Source organism: Lactuca saligna, chromosome 7 (assembly GCF_052625555.1).
Source record: "Lactuca saligna cultivar CGN05327 chromosome 7, ASM5262555v1, whole genome shotgun sequence".
NCBI lineage: Eukaryota > Viridiplantae > Streptophyta > Magnoliopsida > Asterales > Asteraceae > Lactuca > Lactuca saligna.
The window spans coordinates 134897376-134907089 of record NC_136423.1 but is presented as its reverse complement, the minus strand read 5'-3'; the positions used below and the strand labels follow the sequence as shown (position 1 = coordinate 134907089).

Below are 9714 nucleotides of genomic sequence, written 5' to 3'. Positions count from 1 at the left end.
ATATGGTAATGGTTATCCTAAATATGGGTTGAACGGATTCAAGGAGATAAGGATCCTTGAAATCATCCAAAGGATAAAGGATAAGGGTTTTCAAGGCTTATCTTATGGTTGCTTTGTGGATAAGCAACTAGATAAGGATAATGACTGAAACCCTATCTCTACACCTATATAAAGACCCTAAGGCCTTAGAATTCATGTAGTTGTTCCCAAGAAGTCCTAAGGACGAATTCTAACCTCTCTCCTCTCTCTTTATACCTTCTCCATTTGCTCTTGGTGTTTGTAAGCCATTAGAAGAGTGACACTTGTGACTCTAAGCATTCCAAAGTCAATTCAAGGAGATTTGGGATTGTTATTGCTACATAACAATCAAGGTAACACTATAAACTTATTCTCATGTTAATATGATTATATGTATGCTAGAATTAGGGTTTATAGTCTTGGATTCAAAGCATGTACAATAGAGAAACCTAGATCCAAGCTTTAGGGTTTGTATGAGCAGATAGGATGTCTTATGACCAAAACCCATCAGTGGTATCAGAGCCATTGGTTTGGTTTCAATTGTATGAACTTGATATATTAGGGTTTATTGCCAATAAACCCTAAGAGGCTAGGGTTTTTCGAGATTAGGGTTTGTAAACCCTAATTTGCAAGAGTTTGAATAAGATCTTCAAATCCTTTCCTTAAACCCTTAAATTTCGAAATCTAGGGTTTGTTATAATCCCTTGATTTTCGAAATTTGCCTCCTCCCCAAGATAAGATCCTAATTTTTAGGAATTTGGATTATGCCATATCTTGTAATTATCCTCTAATTGTTATATATGGTAATTCAAGATCTTGCATTATCCATCCATATTTTCGAAATCTATATAGATATTTAAGGGATTAGGATAACTTAAATGTATAAATGGTAATTATCACTACTAGAAAAAAGGCCTTTTACGACGCTCATTGCGCGTCGTAAAACGCTCAGACGACGCGCAAATGCGCGTCAAGGAAGGCCCTGTCATAAAGAGAGACGACGCGCATTTACGACGTGCATTTACGACACGCATTGCGTATCAAGGAAGGCCCTGTCATAAAGGAAGACGACACACATTTTTGCGTATCGTAATTTTAATTTTTTTTTTTAAAAAATATATTTATATATTTATTAATTTATAAATTAAATTTGCATTTAATATCTCATAATAGAAATAAAATATCATATATAAAAAATACAATCCATTGCATAATATAAAATAAAATACCATATACAAAAAATACAATCCAGTGCATTTAATTTGTATGTATAACAAAGACACATGTGTTAAACTTGTTACCATTAACATCTAATCGTATGGACTCGAGTGTTAAACTTGTTACCATTAATATCTGATTCATAAGTCCTTTCAACAAGATTGTTACCTGCATAAATGAAAACAAACAGGAACATTAACAGCCCAGCTATGAACAATATTGTTACCTGCATAAGTTTGTAAGAGGATAACTTTCATTAACAATGGAACCACCTGTAATTTATTAAAAAAACAAGGTCAAAACTAAAAACTAAGTATGCCCTTGCTCCTTTTTTCCCCTTAACATACGTAAATGATGATGTCTATCTTGATAAAGCTTGTTCCTTTTCTAGATTGTAAGAGGATTTTGATTCAGTCATTAAGTCCATTAAGTCAAAATGAAACAGATACTAAGTATCTGTCTATATATGACATCAGTTAGTATCTTTCTAGATTGTTATATAATAAACAAACAAACAAACAAACAACTTAGTATCTGTCTATATATAATAAAAACAAACAATTTAACATCAGTCTATATATAACAATTTAAGCTTTTTTATAACAAATCAACCAACCACATCAGTCTATATATGACTGTCCAAAAAGAAACAAACAATAAACAAATAATTTTGTCCAAAAACATCTTAAATTGTTTGCCCAAAAACATCTTCAAGAATATAAAACAATTTAGGTAATCAGAACTTATGAAAAAGTTTAAGTTCTAGACAAAATTATAAACACATAGGAGACAAATGAAGATCATAAGTTCTGATTACCTAAATTGTTTTATATTCTTGAAATCTGCTTATAAAACACAATAAATTGTTTGTCCAAAAACATCTTAAAAATAAAGAATAGAGGAAACAAATAGCAGGGGTATTTTCATCCAACAATAGTGTAAAAATCTACTTAGAAAACACAAAATGAAGCAAAACCCCAAACGTTTTACACTTGGACAGGTAAATTCATGAAATAATCACAATATCACATAGATACAGTAGGAAAATTTGTATGATCACATTCCATGGCTGTTGAACTACTTTAATAATAAAAAGCAGCAATAGTTATTTCACCTCCAGGATAGCCAGATCCAAACTCCCTATGAATGTTTCCAGTAGTTTCCTCAAAGACCCAATTTCTCAATGCTCGTTCCCTTGTCACCTTTATCATCAAATGGGTGATATTGTAATAACAGTGAGATCTAATTCGAAACACAACAAGTCGTCATTGAGTAATTGGAAATAAAATTCATATACCTTCGTGGCTTATGGGTACAACAACAACCAAGTTCCAGAAATTTTTGCAATCTAAGTGGGAGACGTGATACCCAAATAAGGAATTGTCTCAAAGCCATGCACATGCAATCACTTTTTCCAATACATTGCAAGCTAATCACATTATGCTTTTTTTGGTAATAATATCTTCAAGTTCCAAAAAAATTTGCCCAGGGCCCTTGTATGGTCATCACTTAGACATAATATTTTGATGTCCTTAATTAACAGCTTAAAATATTTTTAATTGATTTTGTGAAAATTAGAAAAACTCCATATTGCAAAGATCATAATTAAACACCCTGCTCCATAGATGTTAGTATTGCAAAGCTCACAGTATTAGCAGCTACAAGATTCAGCCCAACACCCCCTGCTCTGCTGGAAATCATGAAGACAAATGCAGAGTCGGAATCAGCTTCGGAATTGGAATTTCCAATTCCGAACTTTCGACTAAAACTCCGTATTGCAGCAAACCGCTCTTCAGCTCTGATGGATCCATCAAGCCGCTCATAAGGGTATTTTCTCAACTCCATATAGTCTTGTATTTCAAAATTTTCCAAAAAGGTTTAAGTTTAAATAATAACAGATGGATATACATAAGCACAGCTGACAGCTGGTAGTTTTTTTATGAAAAGATAATGAAGTAAACCTGTAAGACATCAAGTGTATGTGTCATCTGTGCAAACAGAAGAACACGGTGTCCAGACGTATGTAGCTTCTGAAGTAGCTGGTCTAAGACTACCAGTTTTCCACTTGCTTGAAAGAAATCACAAAGGTTTCAAATTTATTACTAACATTTTGTATGATTTTATAAATAAATAGAGATGATATATTTTTTATACCTGAACCAAGTGTTCACCCTCTTCATATGGTTCTGGCTCTATACCAGCAAAGAGGTGAGGATGACTACCTGCTTTACATAGTTGTGTAACCTGCATTAACACAAACAATCAAATACTACTTCTCAAGTAATTTATATTTTTGGTTCCTGTACTATATTGTGTTCTTTGAATACGGTCCAAAAGGAATCTTTTTTTTCATTTTAAGTCCCTAATGCAATGATTTATAGCACTTTTTGTCCAGTCATCAAATTTATGAAAAATGACTAATTTACCCTTGTCTAATTTTGGTAAAAAAAAAACTAACAAGCTATGACAAAATGTTTACCTGCTAAATGTTCATGATAGTAAGCATAGAAGGAGAGATGTTGGCTCACAATATTCTCCAAGGATTGATGACTACAAGTTCCAAAAGACAATGCTAGAAGCTTAGGAAGCTCTCTTCTTAGTATTGACATATACACCTTCTTCTGCAAGGTCACCAACGGAGCCATCCTGATAAAACAAAATGGGATTTGTTAACAAATTTTTTTATCTAAAGTAATAATAAGGGTATTTCGGTCTTTCAATAAAAAGGAGGAATGAAATTGACAACGAAAGAAACACGCACCATAACCGAATTAAAAGGTATATGAGAAAAGGTCAAACAATCCCCTGCTGATGGTGGGCTGAACCTTTTTGCAGGTGCACCAAGTTTCCGATCAAATTCAAGCATGCCAGGGACAACAGTGTCCGGAAAATTTAGATCAGGGGTGTTATGGTCATTTACCGGTTTTCCATGTTCAACAACTAAGTCAGCTTCTTCATGGAGATTGCTATCCACCCCTACAGCAGTGCCAACAAAGTAGACCACAATGTCCACAAACATTTGAACGTAAGACCTCATTTAGGCGGTGTCTCGTATATGATGGAATCTGGAAAGTAATGTAATGGTTCGTTAATTTTAAATTAAAATTATGTACATAATTAAGTAATTGTATTTACATAAAATATATAAAACTCATTTTATTTCATTCCTTCCTTTTTCCATTCCATGATTCCATTGGTTATTGGTGTTTAGCTGGTGTTCTTGATAGTTGGAATGAAATCCTTTATGCTCAAGTTTTGCCCAAACAATAGCAAAAGCTATAAAGTACATGTAATTAAATATGAATTACACTTTTTTTCATTTTTTACAGAATATAGAAGATAGAAGATAAATAATATTGATATAATTCTTTTTCTTATAATTTTTATTTTTTTTTTCATTTTTAGATGATGATTAATCTGTAAAGAAAAAACTTTCCAGTTATACAAAATACGTTTTACCTAGATTTGGGTCCACATCTATATTCCAAGAACTCCACATGTCATGGCTAAAGTAATCTTTCTGAAAAAAAAAAATAACAAAAAGAAAGTGCCACTACCATCATCGCTACCACCACTGGTGTTTTCAAAAAATTTAAACTACAAAAACACAACAATCAAAATCTAACCTGATCCGGAAGAAGATAATGCTTAATAGAACGCAGCTTGCCAATGAGGTCATACTAATCCAAATCTGTTTTTGAAGTAAGAAGCATTGTGCATAAAGAACATAACCATGCCCATTCCTCGTTTCATACTCTTCCAAAAATCAGATATGACAAGGAAAACATAGGCAACTTGATACATCAAAGGTGCATCAAGTATAAAAAAGAACAGGGAAACTGATATTAACACTGTCATATAGTAGTTTGGTGCACTGAACATTGTCACCACATTCTTGTCCTAATATCAATCAGAAAATTATTAATAATTATCATTAAAGAGGGATAGAGGGATGGAGGGCTAATTAAGTAAATATACATGTGTAACATCCCCCTCTGGCACGTATCACAATATTGTCCGCTTTGGGCCACTCGGCACAAGGACTTCCCAGGGGGTCACCCATCCCGGTACTACTCCCGCCCGACCACGCTTAACTGCAGAGTTCTTATGGGATCTGCTGCCCTCACGGGTTTAAAACGCGTTGTGATAGGGAAGGTATCTACACCCCTTATAAGGAATGCTTAGTTCTCCTTCCCAGCCGATGTGGGATCAGATCTAACCCACTTTCACCCCCCATTATAGGGTTCGATGTCCCTGTCGAACACATCGACCCGTGCCCTAGCTCTGATACCATTTGTAACATCCCCCTCTGGCACGTATCGCAATATTGTCCGCTTTGGGCCACTCGGCACGAGGACTTCCCAGGGGGTCACCCATCCCGGTACTACTCCCGCCCGACCACGCTTAACTGCAGAGTTCTTATGGGATCTGCTACCCTCACGGCTTTAAAACGCGTTGTGATAGGGAAGGTATCCACACCCCTTATATGTTGAGGAGAGGTTGGGAAAAGGGTAATGGGCAGTACAGAGATCGTGAATCAGACGACAGAGCAGATACAGCTGGTCAGACAGAGGTTATTGACCGCTCAGAGCCGACAAAAGAGTTACGCGGATAGACGCCGGTCCGAGCTGGAATTTCAGGTCGGTGACTTCGTTCTCCTGAAGGTTTCTCCTTGGAAAGGGGTGATCCGGTTCAGGAAGAGGGGCAAATTGGGGCCCCGGTTTATAGGTCCGTTTCGTGTGATTGCCAGGGTAGGCCGGGTAGCCTATCGGCTGGAGTTACCAGCGGATTAGGGGCAGATTCACAACACTTTTCATGTATCGCAGTTGAGGAAATGTATAGCCGATGAGTCGGCAGTGGTTCCACTAGAGGATATTCAGGTGGATGCAAGCCTGAATTATGCTGAGAGACCAGTGGCTATTAGGGATCGGAAGATCAAGATTTTGAGGAACAAGGAGGTACCTCTGGTATTGGTTCAGTGGCAACATCGGAAGGGATCAGAAATGACCTGGGAGCCGGAGGGTATGATGCGGGAGCAGCATCCGGAGCTGTTTTAGAGCAAGACTTCGAGGGCGAAGTCTAGTTCTAGTGGGGGAGAGTTGTAACATCCGGATTTTACCAGGTATCTTGTAATCTAATTTTTGTTATATTGTGAGAGGGACTCGGCGAGTTGGAGCTCAGACTCGCCGAGTAGGGACGCGGGATTGAACATTGGTGCGCGCCTGGACTCGGCGAGTCCAGGATATGGACTCGGCGAGTCTGCGCTGTGTAATGAAACCCTAAATGTCCAGGTTTGAGGCCTATTTAAAGGGCCTTATGGCCGTCATTTGTGCTCACCCAACCCTCAGTGAGTGTCCCTAGTGTTCTTGAGCGATTTGTGAAGAGAAGGGAGCCATTCTTGATCTTGTGTGTGTTATTTAGCAAGAAGAAGGAGACCCTAGGCAAGAGGAAGCAAAGGAGGTTGCTATTTCGTGGATTTGGAGCTTAGATCATCACTCTAGAGGTATTATCTCGGACCATTTTCTGTTTAGTGAAGCTTGATGCAATTTAGGGCTTAGTGTGGTCATTTATGGGATGATTTGGTGCCCATTGGTTCCCTCTTTGAGTTGAGGCCATGGATCTGGACCGATAGAGGTCCAGAGGGCCTCACTCATCAAGCTTTATGGGTGACAATGGAGTCTTTGACCTTGTGTTGTAGTATTTGAGTCAAAAACATCATATATGGTCATATAGAGGTTGTATGTGCATCAAGATTGTAACTTTACGTGCTAAATGAGCTTGGAGGGACTGGATCTATGGATTAATGGACTGGATCTGACCTTTAGAGCAAGATTGAGTCAGTGCATGGCACGGACTCGCCATGTCCGAAGAACAGACTCGGCGAGTAGCATGAATGTTGCCCGACCACACAGTGAGTGGCCTCGCCGAGTTGGGAAGGGTGAACTCAGTGAGTCAAGGGGGAGTCAGGATGGACAGGTGGACTGAGTCAAACTGGACTCGCCGAGTTGTTCTTGAGACTCGGCGAGTTGAGTCGTGGTGGCCCCACAACTCGTGCCAGGTGGAACTCGTCGAGTTGAGGGAAATGCTCGACGTGTCAGGGGAGGGTTCCAGGGAAATTGGTGCATGCGCTCAGACTCGCCGAGTCGCTATAGCGCACTCGCCGAGTCCGATCAAAGTTGACCGTTGACCGTTGACCAGCGTTGACCAGATTGACTTGTTATAGTGTGGTCAATCCTAGTTGGGAAAGTGTTAATTAGAGATGTATTGTGCTATAGGGGGGGGACTACAGCTCGGCAGATCGAGTGATTAGCGATTTCAGGTTTACGATTTACCGAGACACGCGAGGTGAGTCTTCTCACTATACTTTACCTTGAGTAGGTAACCAGAGCTATGTGATAGAGTATTTGTATGCTATGTATGTTATGTGTTGTACTGCATGATTTCTATGTGATTTATGTGGTGCATGTTTATCAGAGTTAGAACCTGAGGGTTCACAGAGTTTGGGTGCACGGACCCACAGAGTTATAGCCTAGAGTGGCTAATATGTGTTATATGTGGTATTTTGGGGAACTCACTAAGCCTTGTGCTTACAGTGTTGATGTTATTTGTTTCAGGTACTAGTGACGACCGCGGGAAGGCGCCGGCTTGATCCGTACACACACACGTTTGGAGCTCGACGTTATGATCTTGGGATTTGTATTGTTTTGTTGGACAATTAAAATGGCTGTTTTAATAAATATTGATGGAATTATGTTTTATAAAAATTGAAAATTTTGGTTTAAATTTTCGGTGTTACAAATTGGTATCAGAGCCTTGGTTTGAGGGATTCGGGTGCACCTTCGGGGGTATTTGAACTCAAACTGAGGAATTAAAGAGATATTTTCAAAATAAAAACCAAAAATTTTCTAAAAGTCAAAGATTTTCCAGGAAGAAACGTGTGTACGATCAGCCAGCGCCCGAACGGTGAATTCCCAAAATATCTTTTATTACGTTATAATTATTAATGCGATGTGTTTGCATGCTTGAGTAGGCTAGGTATTGCTGATAGGACTAGAATGGCCTGTTTCGTGATGCCTTAGCCTAGGGAATGGTGAGCTGCTATGATATGCTGAGAGTAATTAGGTAGCAGCTAGGGCTTTGTGTGAGACCTGTTGCAGAGTGATTTAAGTATAATAGAGTACTTGGGAATTGGGATCCGAAGAGGAAGATTTGGGGTGTGTACTGAGACGGTGCGGACAGTAGTATTGGGCCCGTACTACTGAAAGCACCGGTGCGGTACACAGTCCAAATAAGAATCTTGGGATGCCAAGAGTCAAGGAGGGGTGGATTGTCGAATGTAAGAGTGTTCGAGTGAATTATAATTATCGCATGTTGTATTTCAGAGGTTGATCATGGTGAGGACACGTCATATGCCAGAGGATGCTGGAGCTAGTGATGAGGAGATTCGATAGATCATTCATGAGGAGGTGGCTGCGGTCATCAGAGCTGAGATACCAGAGATGTTTGGGTCTATTAAGACCGCTTTGATTGAGACATTTGACGAGCGCTATGCCGCTCTTTCTGAGGCTGCGGTTGCAGCGGCTACCGCAGCGATTGCTGCGGCAAGGCCCCAGGGAGGTGATGCGTCGTTGTTTAGGGAGTTCAGCAACACCAAGCCACCAGAGTTTGATGGTACGCAGGATCCGGTGGCAGCTATGAGGTGGATATCTGATATGGAGGGATGCTTCTTCACTTGCTCGTCCCCTGAGCATTTGAAGGTTCGGTTCGTGCTGAACTAGCTTCGCTTGGGAGCGAAGGACTGGTGGAAGTTTGTGACTGCGCACTTCACACCGAATGAGCTTTCGGCAGTGACCTGGGAGAGGTTCACTACCATGTTCCGAGATAAGTACGTTCCTCAGGTGGAGAGGGAGCGTCTGGCACAGGAGTTTCTGACCCTCAAGCAGGGTACCGAGTCAGTTACAGCGATTACGAGGATGTTTCATGAGAGGGCGATGTTCTGCCCTGAGCACGTGTCCACCGAGCAGGCACGTATGAGCCGTTACCTGAGCATTCTGAGACGGGAGATTCGGGAGTTCGCTGCGAACTCCTCGTACCGGACATTTGCCGAGCTTCAGGCAAATGCTCGGAAGAGGGAGATTGAGCTTGAGACTCAGGCCAGGGAGGAGGCGGAGTCTCTGGGGAGGGATCGGCGGCCGGCACAGTCCCAGCCGGCAGCCAAGCGGGCCAAGCCCGCTGATCCCAGACCCGGGAGCCAGAAGGGCCGCACTTGTGGGAAGCGCGGCAAGGGTCACGATGGAGTCTGTCGGGCAGGGTCTTGCTACAAATGTGGCAAGGAGGGGCATATGGCCAAGGACTGCCCCAAGGGATTTGCAGTGTGCTTCCACTGCAACCAGACCGGACACCGGAAGGCAGAGTGTCCGCTGCTGCACGGAGCATCTCAGGGGTCTGCTCCCGCCGCCATCAGAGCTACTGCTGCAG

The 9714-nt window shown here is 40.8% G+C and overlaps 2 pseudogenes; both read right to left on the bottom strand.

Annotated features, from left to right (window-relative positions):
* Positions 1 to 5262: 5262 nt before the first annotated feature.
* On the bottom strand, positions 5263 to 5380 carry LOC145007633 (5S ribosomal RNA; annotated as a pseudogene).
* Positions 5381 to 5576: 196 nt separating this feature from the next.
* On the bottom strand, positions 5577 to 5694 carry LOC145007639 (5S ribosomal RNA; annotated as a pseudogene).
* Positions 5695 to 9714: the final 4020 nt, after the last annotated feature.